This window comes from Mixophyes fleayi, chromosome 6 (assembly GCF_038048845.1).
Source record: "Mixophyes fleayi isolate aMixFle1 chromosome 6, aMixFle1.hap1, whole genome shotgun sequence".
NCBI lineage: Eukaryota > Metazoa > Chordata > Amphibia > Anura > Limnodynastidae > Mixophyes > Mixophyes fleayi.
This window is the reverse complement of record NC_134407.1, coordinates 181,457,739-181,469,996: the sequence shown is the minus strand read 5'-3', so window position 1 is coordinate 181,469,996 and position 12,258 is coordinate 181,457,739.

Genomic DNA, 12,258 nt, shown 5'->3' with positions numbered 1-12,258 from the left:
AGTTAAATCAAATTCGGTTGATCATCCAACATTTGGGGGAGGGGAATCAGCAGAACTAAGTTTTTAGGTGTTTTGTTATATGTATCTTTTGTTTTTAAAGAATTACTTTAAATCATTTTTCTTTTTTGATTGGTGACTACATGGAAATCAGTCCACTACATCTCCGTACTTTGTTTTGGTGTAAGTGTACAAAGAAATGAGCAAGAAATCACCTGGAAGCAGTGTTCTCTGGTAACACTGATGACTGGATGTAAGACGTACTGAGAGAGGAGGAGCTCCAGGAGCACAAGGCAATTTCTGTTCAAGGGCACAAGTCTCCATTTGTTTTGTTTTTTTGTTTTCTGTTACGAAAACAAAAAGTAATTAAAACACGTTTTACACAGGGGAATTTGGTTGATTAAAGTAAAGCTACAAGATCCTCTTGCAACTTTTGCCAATCCTTGAAAAAAAATTGGATCTAACAATTTTCTAAAATTGTACTTTAGCCAAGTATTTTATTGCCACATTTTTCCAGAACTGAAAGTAGAAGCGTCATCTAAATCAATAATCGACAGTTGTGATGTTTTAGTCTGATAAAGCGTGATCGTGGGAACGTCTTGCAATATCTGAGCAAACGGTCCTGAATCGTGTGATCTGCACAATATTTGCATAGATGTGTATCCAGCTTCAGTAAGAATTTCACAAACCTACATAATCTCAAAATCACTGGTATGACCCTCCTGGGTTACATTGTAGGATTTGGTGTTTTTTGTTGTTAACCACTGCATTAAATATACTAATGGCATTTGTACCTCTTTTTTTTTTTTTTTTTTTTTAAAGTACATGTATCAGTGATTTGTTTCCCTGGTTGTAAAGGACCCCTCAGGTATTGATCTAACTACGTGACACAATAATAGTTCTTTAATTCTTTCTCTATGTGCAGTGAAATTCAAATAATGACACATCCAGGGTGAAATTGGATGGCTCATACAGCATGACACATTGTCGCTGATAAGTTTTATCATCAACAAATTAACGATCAAATAATTATATAAAAATGACTCATCATGAGTATGTGTTCTTAAAAATATAGACTGTTGCTGGGGATGATTGTACAATATGAGTAATCCAATTAGATGGCTTTGCATGAAATCTCATACTGTGCAAATCTTCGTTTTGTTATTTATGTATTTAGTTTATGCCAACTTGTCACAAAACCTGTTATGTAACTTTTTCCTCACCACAATTTGCAGAATACATTTAACACATCCAAAAACACTGAAAATTAATATATAGCCTGTGAAACAGAACATATAATATAAACATTTAATTAAATGAATTTATTTTTTGTTCCCATAGTTATTTCACATACTTAATTATAATGTAATGATGGACTTTCACAAAGGATTTTGCAAAAAAGTGGATTAAGAGTGACAGGTCTCTACCTACACCTACCACCCTCATGTTATCATATTTTGTGCTTGACAGTTCACAGATTAAAGAAGAACTCTGCTCAAAATGTATTATTTAATATTAGATGTAATTCATTATGTTATAGAGAAACAGACCGTATTACCTGTGGTCTACCCTTTGCTTGATTGTTTAGGTACCAACCTCCAGTGACCTTGAGAATGGAACCTAATAATCGCCAGGAATTCACAAGTTGGCCAGTGCCAACTACTAATGATACTGTGACGTTCAATAACCAGCGGCAGCTGGTAACGTGCGCTCAAGTTATGGAACCCCCCTGATCTGCCCACCTACTTGATTATTCAGGATCTGTTATTAAATACCTCCTATTTCTATAACCGTTCTCTCTGCTTCTACCTCTGGCTCCTCATCCCATCAGAGTCCCTTCTAACCTTTCCCCTAACTCCTCTACCCCTTTTTTTTTTTTTCAATCCTTCTTCAGTACCCCTGCTATATCTCGTGTTCATTCCTCCTCTGTTCCTCTGACTACCTGCTCTTGTTCATCTCTCCCCTCTGAGTTCCAGTCCCCTCACCCTGACTCCCAACTTTGATTCTTGTCAGTCTACCCCTACTCTTTAGATTGTAAGCTCCATTGAGCAGGGCTCTCTACCTTCTTGTTCTCTTCCTCCTGTTCACCTTGCCTTCGGCTCTGCAGCCCCATTCTTGCATCCTAACCTTTGGCACCTGCCCATGGTTCTAAGTCTTTTCTCTTACCTTTGTGTCTCCATCATTGCCCTGGTCCTGTTAGTTACGCCCACATTGCTGGGCACAGGTTCACTCCCCACCATTCATCCCCTTTCTATTTTCTTTGTTATGTAATTCATGTATACCCGTTTGTCGTGCACACTTGTTTACAACTGAATTGATTTTAACTGTATTTTTGTTTTTGTTGTTTGTACTGCCTTGTATGCAGAGTTCTCTTTTACATATGCTCTATATACGGCGCTGCAGACTCTTTGTGGCACCTTTTAGAAATAAAAGATATTAATTCCTGTAAAATCTTTCCGGTTGCATGGATGCTATTCAGGGCATTTTGGTTGTATTACTATGTCACTATAGTGGGAAGCCCACAGGCTATTTGGCCACACTGATTGAAGGAGAGTTCCTATAGTTAACTAGCAGCTACTTGGCAAACCAGGTCAGGCCTCAGCAGGCTACCTTACAGCATGTAACCAGCAAAGAAAGTATTTTCACACCCAAGTACATATATGAATAAAAAAAATGCTTACGTTTATAAAGCATAAATATACTCCCATAGCACTTCTTTAAATAAAGAGTTACCAATGGTGCTGTAACATTTTGTAAAATAAGCCACAGAAAAACAATACAAGCAACAGCCCTGCTTTATTGTCATCCTGCTGTTGGTGGGTGCAACACATTTACAGGACCTGCAAGATATGATGGTGAAGGAAGACCTCCCTGGTCTTCGCTGTTGTTCTCTGTGGCTTCTGATTCTTGACAGTCCAGCAGGAGCCATAATTCACAGCCACTGAATTCCTCCTCTGGTGTCGGGGGAGAGAGAGAGTGTGAGTGTGTGTTGTTTTTTTTTTTTCTGGTCCCGACGCTTATGGCTAAAGGGAGGGAGCTGTCTCTGCTGGCAACCTTTATCACCTGTGGGGTGGACAGGGGACGAGACTCTGTTCCTCTCACTCTTGGACCCTGGGCCTCTAATTTTATAAATTTCGACAAAGTAAAGATCTACATATGTTCTGTGGTACCCAAGTCTGCTTTGCAAACAACTCGCCCTAAAAAGAAAGTGTTCAGCTGTCAGGAAAAGGACACTCCACACCAGGTATACAATTTGGCTCTTCCTTCGCTCATGTGTCTCTTTCCTGTCTACAGCTGAACAAGGCAGATGTTGGTGTAGAGCAGTTTTTATTTTACGCTTCGGGACATGCCTTGTTCCTGGGATGGATCCCTGAAGATCTCAATGTCGAACCCAAGTTGGAATTACAAGCAGAGATGGGGTGACTCCCCAGGCTGCAGCCTACTTGCTCAGCTGCAGCAAATGTGGGACATGTTCACTCTCTAAGAAGAACGTGCGATATGCGACCCAGCGTGTCATTGGTAATAGCTGGTCAGCTGCTCACTTCCGGATCACTTGACATGCAAACAGCATCTTGAAGTGTGCAGCAGAAATACTTTCAGTAGTATTACAGCTATTTTCTGTGTTACACATAATGGACCCTAAGGAAGAAGTCCAAAAAGTACCAGCTCACATTACGCTTCTAGTAAGGGTGCATTTGTTTCTATTAGAGCAGTTAGTAATTCTTTGCCTCTCTAGTTCCCTCTCGGAGACTGCAGGCTGGAAGAAAACTAGGAAATACACAATAGAGTATGTGGTGTGTGTGAGGAGCTAGCCGCAGATTATGTAGTCATTCTGCACAGTAATTGTATACCGCTCGACAGTGAATATATAAATCGGCCTCCTGAGCAGTTTAAATGTTTATAAATTGGACAAAGAAGACCTTTGCAATTAAGGAAGATCTCGGATTGTCTAGAAATTAAAAGAGCCACATCACAAATATATTTAGAACCTGATGATATGCCAGGATCCTCATAGAGGAGTCATGTGAATATAATGGATCAGTGTGATGAGGAAATAGGCCCTTTTATTTGGAAACAGAAAATGACCTACTTAACCAAACATGTTTATAAACCTATGGGTATACAAGATGTAATACCTGCAAAGTCTCTGCAGAATGCTTTCTTTGAGGACAATCAGAGGACACATAGGGGTAAATGTATGAAAGTCCATTTTTTTCCAACTCGCCGGAAATCGGCGAGTTTCCAGCTAAACTTTAAAGCGGCGCTGGCTTGTAAAGGCAAACTTGCCTTTACAAGCCATCGCCCCTTTAAATTTTCACTGCAAAGTCGCCGATTTCCGGCGACTTGCAGAAATCGGACATTTATACATTTACCCCATGGTCTTTATGCATAAGGTAATTAAGGAACTTCTAAAAGGTTCATGGTATGTATCCTTTTCAAGATGAGGAAGCCTTTAAATGAGATGCAATTCATAAACTGCCCACAGGGGCATCTACTTTATCAGCAAATACTACTATACCAGTAGAGAATGGTGGATCTTTTTGAGATTTTATGGATTAAGAGATGTTTTAAGAAATAATAGCATATTTCTGCAGGGACAAAAATTAAAACTAGTAGCAATGCCCTCAGTTTTCAGAGCATTGAGAAGCTGGATGGATATTTTATGCAAATATTCCCAGGAACAAACTAGCAGAGAGTATGTACTCAGTAAAATGGAATATTGTAAGAAAAGTGAGGTTTTTTTTATGTAATGCCTCTTTGGATATTATCAAGCCTGCAGCTAGAACTGTGGCATATACAGTAGTTGCCAGATGAGCCCTTTGCCAGCAGAAGCACAGTCTAAGAATATACTTTCTACATTTCCTTATGAAGGTTCATTACTCTTTGGAAACAAACTTGATCTAATGATTAAAAAAATAGCCTGAGGTAAATCTCTGTTCCTGCCTCTGGACATCAGAAGATCTGCTTCCTCTTACTCCATCAGCACTTTAAGAAACAAAAACGTATCATCCTTACCTGTCCTATAGCTGCTTTCTGGAAAAATCTTACTCCACCAATAGTTCAAATGGTCTACGGTCGGATATGCCACACCTACCAGATGGAACATATTACCAGCATTCTGAGGGGCTCCTCAGTATCCTTCTACAAAACTTGGACCCCATAGGCTTCCTATCATAAACAATTACTATTATAATTGATACCCAATCCATGGTTTGATTCCCGACAAGACCATTCCAGCATTTTCATCGTTTGAACTTCTCCCACACTCTTCTAATTTCCCCATACCTCCTCTACAACCCTGAACTGTACTTCTTTCACCTCTACATCTTATAAACCCTTCCCCTACCTGTTTGCAATGTTAAAACTATAACATCAATACAGTACAAGACCAGCAAAAGTATTGTTGAGGAGTGTTATGCACCCTAAACTTGATTTATATAATGTTTCTGAACCTCCCTGTCACGATAATGACTCTTGTGGCTGCCACTGACTGATATTGGCACAACTAAACAGGGACGCGCGGAGTCTAACGCACCCCAGGTATTCACCAGGGACCCCCACAAGGAGGTATGGACTTGACTACGTGAGGTGTGCAGGTCACATTCTCCAAATTAGTTATCAGTACAGCGGAAGAGAACAGGAATGGTCGTACAGTCCGGGTCGGATACCAAACAATAGTGCAGTACACAAGGGTGATCCAGGGGGATGGGTCAGAAGTGAGCCAGAGGTCATAATCCAGATGGCAAACAGCCAAATCGCAGGACGAGAGAGTGGTCAGGAACAAGCCAGAAGTCTGAAACCAATGCAACAAATAACAGGAAGCTGGAGCTGGTGAAACTAATACTCTGACACCAGACTAATGGAAGGAGGTACCTAAAATACCATAATATGGCCCCTGATAGGTTGGAATAGATTTGGCCGGTCAGATGCACCTGTCCGCTGACATGCAGGGAAGAATAGTGCCCCGTGGACCTACTGTGCATGCCTATGCAGCGAAACCGGAAGTACGCCCTATTGCTAGGCAACGGGACGCGACTTGGAACAGAAGACAGGTGTCTGTTTCCGGCACATATACACAGTGCGGGGACCATGCCTGCCACTCCTTTGAATCTGTAATCTTTCTTGTACTTGATGTTATTAGTAAAAATTATTTTAAAAAAAAAACAAATAAAAGCAACCTGTCATCCTTGCAAATGATATAGTTTGGGGTCAACCTATTCAGACAGAGTTTTCGCTCTTCTGGAGTTAAAGAAAGAAATCTTAAATCTAAAAATGTACGATGACTTGAAAGGTGCAAATTCCAGAAGTTACACTAGGGCAAAATTTCAAGGTACGCGGACACTCGCAACTCAAGATTGGTGAGTGTTAGATCTGACAAAAGAACATTTTTGTCAAATCCAAATGCCCTACCTCAAAAAATGAATTTGAAGGCTTTGCACTGCAGCCTACACAGAATTGAAGACAAGGGGCTAGATTTACTATCAGGCGTGTTTGTAAACCCGCTGACTTTCGGCGGGTTTGGCGGCGGTTTAGCCATCGCCGGATTTACTAAGGCTAAACCTGCCGTCCAAACGACCAGAAAAGATGTTTTCAAACCCGCCTCTGTATAAAGCGCCATGACGGTTTCAACAATGTTCAACATACAAACAGCCGGATTTACTATTAGGGGGTTTATAAAGCCGCCGGAAAACCGCCATTCAAAAGACCAAAATGAAAGCGCTGCTTGTGAGCGGCGTGATGGTTCAAACAGTGTGCTGTTTCAGGTATTTTGCCAATCAGACCATAAGAGAAAGGCCTATTTCATGTCCAATGACCCATTAGGACTGTGTATAGAAAATGGCCAAAGTGTCATGAAATTTCAGGCTACTGGTTTTTTTTTTTTCCATTTATTTTTTCACCCAGTATGATTGCATAGTAAAATCTCATTTCACCTTTCCTTTTCTAGTTGTTTTGTACTTTCCAAAAAAACACTAGAATACTGTTGCCTCAAAGAAATTAGGATGGGAATTGTTGCATTACATAGTTAACCCTTATTTTAATGCTAATGCAATCCACATGTGAAAAATGTTTTTTCTGCCTGAAGCAATCACAGACAATCACTGTCTATTGCCCAGCAGTTAATCATGATGCTTACAAAAAGGGCCCCTCATTATTTGGCAGGTGTGGGTTTGTTGGAGAATGGCTTTTGCAGGTAATGTGGTGCATTCTTGCCAGTGTATGTTTGCAGCTTTTTACCTGATGGAGGCAGAAAGGTGCCAGGAGGAGGAGGATGAACAGCAGTTGGCATCTGTTCCACGGAGCCTGCAAAGACCCCGCACTCCACGTGCATTTCCAGTGCGTTTGAATCTGGAGTCTTTGGCTGATGTGGAGGTAGTACAAATGTTTCGCCTCAATCGTACTAACCTCATGGCACTGTATGAGCAAGTGAAGGATGATTTGGAGCCTACAACCACGGCACGGCATCACAGACACGCCCCCACAATTGGTGACGCCGCCTTAGAGGAGTCCGGGCTGCCAGGTTGCCTAGGATGACCTCGTAGCAGGGAATGATATTGTGCACCAACACACAATTCTCATCATGTGAGAAGCGCACATTCCTCCCTGTCTTGGTCTTCCTGCCCTGTCCTGTCTCCTCAACCTCTCCCTCCTCTGACCCCTCAACCTCCATCTCCCTCTCCTCAGCCTGTTCTCCCCTCCTATCTCTGGACATAATGACAAATAAATGCCAAACACAGAAAGACTTACAAACACAAAGGACAAACTACACTAAATACAGACACACTCTCCAGACAGGCACACACAAGTAACACAGACAAAGGACAAGTCAAATACAAAAAATACAAGACAGAAAATAAAAGAGAAAATAAATGTACAAAACAGAGCTGGAAATGCTGTCCCAGTACGTAGAACCTGATGAATCTGTTGTAATGAACTGCAACAAGGATATGGATGTAGGCATCCGAAAGATCTATGGATGTGATAAAATCCCCTTTGCTTATAGCGATGAGAATTGACTTTACTCCAGACAGAAATGTATTACACAGACAAAGTGATTTAGGCTCCTTAACTCTAGTACAGTGTCGAATGCCCCTGATTATTTTTCTGACCAGAAAGTCTGGGAAAAAAGTCTGTGCCCATCTGCACAGGAGGAACAAGAGAAGGTTGCACAGGAGGAACAAGAGAAGGTTACACATGCTTTTTGCATTGTTTGCAGACTGATATGTAACGCTTCCAACTCTGCTGTAAGTGAAGGACTTCTTGTGGATCTGACAAATAATTTCATCATGTTCCCAGGGTAAACTTCTATCTTGTAACCTCATCTGACAATCTCCACAACCCTTTGATCTTGAATAGTATGTGTCCACCGTTCTGCATACTCTGCGATCTAGAGGTGTTATTGTGGACTGAGACAGGCAATGGTCATTGAATGGTCTTTTGAACTGTTATCCCCTCTTTGAGCCTGAAGATGCATGATACAACTTTTTGGTCTTGGTTTTTTATTACTGTTTTGAGCTAAATTGTGGTGCCGAATTTGGACGGTTCGGATTTGGCTATGGCACTGCTAGTGCTCGCCTCCTCCATAAACACAATATAAAAGTTGAAATGCACAGGTCAGTTAGTAGAGAAGACTTTCTTTCTATAGGAAAGAGGATTGATGAATGAAGGACTTTTCTATCTGCAAATTAACCTCAAGGACTTTGTTTTCCCCATTCACTACCTACATCACTCCCTTAGGGGACATTTTATTTCATGGTGTATGTTTGTAGCTCAATAAATATTTTGTTTTTATCATTTTATATAAGGAAAATAATCACAGAACTATTCCATCCTGTTTGGATGTCCTAACTGTTTCTCACTAGGTGTCTACTTTTTCACTGCACATTTTCAGTGCGGAGAAATGAGTAATTTGTACCACTCGTCTCTAGAGGACGCTTCTTTCAGATTGAGAATTCATCATTTCAGAGTTTGTGTAAGGCTCATTTAATACAGACATGTGACTGGAACTTGAATCACATTAATTATTTGTTTGGTTCATCACAGAACTTCACTACATATGTATTTTTTTTTTTCCTGGTTTTTGAACACATGCATTAATCATCTGGAGCTGAATCCACATGAATATGTGATTGTTGGATACAACATTTGCAAAGTAATTTTAAATTGTGACTTTATATGGAATATTTATTATATTGTTTTATATTAAGAAAAATTTCATATTGGATTTTAAGAATTTTTGCGATACATTTTCTCTCCTGATTTTTGTGGCTTAGAACCAACACTAGGGGGTATATTTACTAAGCAGTTCTGACACACCGCAGACTCTTCTTTAAAATGGTAGTTTTAGTAAAGACAAAGGCAATTTGGGAGTTGTTTTTAATAAAATTGTAATTTTAAGAAAATGACTGCAAACTTGCCGGAAGTGTTGGTTAGTAATATACCAGCCTTGAGAAAGACTCAGAGGGAGTCGAAACGCGTTTGCGATAGCGGGGACCGGCCTGGATGTATAACAGCATTGGAGCATTGCGTGACCCATGTCTGAGTGCCGTCTTCACCTGTGGGGATTGACCTGGACGTGAAACAGAGTTGGAACACTGTGTGATCAATGCCCATTTTCTGCTTTCATCTGGTATGAGTCCCTAACATATCAATTACAGGATTGTTTTTACTTATTTTTTTTTTATAAAGATTTTTTGTTTTTAATGTTTTTTTGCGAAAGTAAAGCGGTGTTGCACTAGATCCCTATTGTTTGTTTTTTCACTCCATTTACATGTGTAACGGAGGATGCAGCAACTTCTAAGTGAAGGAAAGGGAGAAAGGCAATAAAGTATGAAGGATTTCTGAAGGCCCTTTTAAAGTGGAAACACTGTAAGCATATACCCATTGGGGCAAGGTGTCACAGAAGAGTCACAGACCTTCTGTCTATTTGGGTGTTTTTTAGCGCTCTGTCACTTGGTGCTGGAATTGACTAACTTCTATTAGAGAGTGTGCCATTAACATGTTACACTATGAAATGCTCTTTTGAGTTGTAGCCAAAAGAACAAGTGGGCGTATTATCGATATACTGAAGAGTGTCTCATCTCTGTCGGAGTTAAAGATTGATACCTTATGTATGTACACCTTTGATATTTATTATTGTTAGTAATATACCGTTAGGCCTTATACTGTTTTAGCCATTGTATTGACTGCCATTAAGGATTTAACAGGAAAGAAATGTATTGCAGGGATGCATTTTTAAAGTTGTTTACGTTCCTTAAGGTGTTAGGTACACCATTTACTGTCACCCATTAATTTTGAAAAGTAGGGTTTGGACACCAGTTACTCTACTGAATTTCCAGGTTAGTATAAGGACCGACATGCAGTAAGTATCAAATTCTCCAGGATTACAGTATGCGTTGTAAATGGACATCTCTTCTGTGCCAGTGTTGATTGTAGCCCTGTGTCTAAATTGTCCTGCTTGGGATTGCTACCTTCACTAATACAATTGGAACTGCTGTGGCATTATTTGTCCATGATTGTCTATGGAATATACTACTGAGACTGACTAGTTGCTAAACAAAGTGATAGGAGCTATATGCACCAGCATGTGCAAGGGAAACAGAGTTTCTGGAAAAGAGGAAAGAAAGTCTATTTATATAAGTCTGAAATAAGAGAACAGGTGTGTAGAACCTTTGAAGACTGAGACCTCAACCTAGGATGTTGGTAATCAAACACATTTTTGGGACACAAAGTGCCTTATGGCAATATGGACATGTGAAAAAATGTAGAAATGGTTTGTTTGGTGGTGACATAGAATTAATCAGCCAATAAATTAAATTATAAAAAAAGTGTTATTTCAAAGAGCTGTTATCAAATACAATATACAATGAAAACACATCTGACCAGTATTGAATGGAGAACCCTTTTTAATGACCATTATAAAATTCAGATATGTGGCTAGGTACCAAAATATAATACAGTGTCTATTTTGGTGGAATACAGTAAGACATAACATGGAAAAGCAGGGTAAAACTAAATGCAAACAGTACAGCGATCATATCACTTCAATATCGACAGAACAATACATCCAGCACTGAGGAGGTAGGAGGGGAATAACCTTTTCCTAGAACATAAGTCATGAGAGCCCAAGCTGAACCCTGTACATAGTACTGTGGGTGAGCGAACAGGATCAGGATCTGTGATTGAGAAAGGGAAGGCATAGGCATGCTGGTGATAATGAAAGTGGAGGAAGGAGGACACGAGTGAAGAAGGCTCTGCTTGTGAGATCTTACCATCTGAAGGAGGAGCAGACAAATGGGGGTGGGACAAGGGGAGTAGGGGTGAGTTAGGTGGTGAGCTTTGCTGAAGAAATTTGGTTTAAACTTTGGAGGGAGGTAGAAAGCCTAATTGGGAGTGGAGAAGTAATGGAGGTGAGAGTGTGAGGAGATAATGAGTGAGGAGGAGGAGAGGCGAAAGCCATTGACAGAACAAAGAGGGTGGGAGGGAGATGAGGTTAGAGAGGTTTGGGATAGGGCTTTATTGGTGAGGGTAAGAAGTTTTAACTGGACTCTGTAACAAAGAGGGAGCCAGTGTAGAGATTGACAGAAGAGGCAGAATTAGAACATTTGGAAAAATTAGATGGTCAGTAGCACTGAGGATGGATTGGAGTAGGGAGAGGTAGGAGAAAGGGAGACCAGTAAGGAGGATGCAATAGTCCAGTCGAGAGATGACAAGCGAGTGACTTCAGGTCTTCTCTGCCTCCAGTGTGAGAGAGGGTCTAATCCCGGAGATGTTTCGAAGGTGGAAATGACATGATTGGGAGAGGAATTTAATGTGGGGAGTGAAAGAAAGAGAACAGTCAAGGATAGCTACAATGCAACAAACTTGTAGGACGAAGGATAGGGTAATATTGTCAAGCGAGAGCGATATGTGGATACTGGGATGGAAACACTATAATCTCCATTTTAAACATGTTCAATTTAAGGAAGCAGTGGGACACCCAAGAAGAGATGTAGATCTCTGTGTAGATGAATCTTGTCATGAATCGGGGTCTAAGTCCTGTTTACAGCACTCGGTGGTACCATATCACCGTACATCTCCCTCCTGGTTGAATGCAGCATTCTATCCTGGCCATTTTGGGTGAGACATTTGCTAAACATCCTGCTGAGTCTGAACACCTGATCTCGACCTCTGCAGACTATAAGAGTCTCCTCCTACTCTCAGCAAATTGCCAGTGCAACATGTTCCTGGTTCCAGATCACCAAAGTTGCTGTTTGTTGTACT